The 1,068-nt window shown below is 42.6% G+C and overlaps 1 non-coding gene across 1 annotated transcript; it reads left to right on the top strand.

Annotated features, from left to right (window-relative positions):
• The first annotated feature begins 763 nt into the window (after nucleotides 1-763).
• TRNAC-ACA (transfer RNA cysteine (anticodon ACA)) lies at nucleotides 764-836 on the top strand. Its single transcript has one exon. It is a non-coding gene; the product is annotated as a tRNA-Cys (tRNA).
• The last annotated feature ends 232 nt before the right edge of the window (nucleotides 837-1,068 follow it).

Here is a 1,068-nt window from a genome sequence, read left to right as displayed (position 1 = left end):
AGAACCCCAATGGAACTCCATTCAAGCACTGACCAAAAATCTGCAAAGAACCCACAAACTTCAGGGATATGTTTACAGCACCCCCAAGCATCACAGCCCACTGGTAAGGAAACGGTTAAATCATTTCCCTGCAAGGTCACCTTGAATGTCACTGAAAGAGTTGGGCACAGGGCCCAGGTCTCTGGATCCTCTTGCTGAGTTTCAGAAAGCAAACCATACTCTGACATTTAGCTGTTGAGACATTTTGTTTGTGTTTAGCCTTCCCTTGCAATATTTGCAACCCAAACACTATAGCAAGAGTTAGTACTTGAATAACTGGGAAGAAAATTGGATCCGAAGTCAAAGTGCCAGCCCCGAATGCAGAAAGAATAAAGCTAAATCTAGCCAGGTTCAATAAAGGATGCCATAAAAAATCATTGTTAAGGTTTTCTCTGCCTAATCACCAATATTAACACAGTTCAAATAACATTAAGATAGATGCGGTCATCATAAGAGGATTCTTGAACTTCAGTCCTCTTATTTCAAGCAATATTTGATGCAATCAAATTTTAGAACTCTGAGAATTTGCTGCAGTGGGATTTGGGCTATACTCTGTCAGGGTACCCCATACATCTTAAAGATCTTAAAGAGTTGAAGGTGAGTAATAGAAAGAGGATCTGCTATTATTAGGAGGGAAAACTAACTGGTCTATTTTCCACAAGTCTGATTGCTGGACCAAGTATAAAGTGAGAAAATTGTCATGAAGAATTGGTTTTATGGGGCTTCCCTGGTGGCTCAGACGGTAAAGCATCTGCCTACAATGCAGGAGACCCAGGTTCGATCCCTGGGTCAGGAAGATTCCCCCGGAGAAGGGAATGGCAACCTACTCTATTATTCTTGACTGGAGAATTCCATGGACAGGAGCTGGGAGGGCTGCAGTCCGTGGGTAGCAAAGAGTCAGCCACGACTGAAGGACTAACATGTACGCATCGGTATTATAGGCCTAGAGCTACATCTGGTTCAGCTTCTCTACGATTATGGAAAGATCTGCATCCCACCTGGGTTGAAAACAAAAAGTTTGCAAATTAA

This window comes from Dama dama, chromosome 7 (assembly GCF_033118175.1).
Source record: "Dama dama isolate Ldn47 chromosome 7, ASM3311817v1, whole genome shotgun sequence".
Classification (NCBI taxonomy): domain Eukaryota; kingdom Metazoa; phylum Chordata; class Mammalia; order Artiodactyla; family Cervidae; genus Dama; species Dama dama.
The sequence above is the reverse complement of the archived record's forward strand: the minus strand, read 5'-3'. Positions and strand labels throughout refer to the sequence as shown.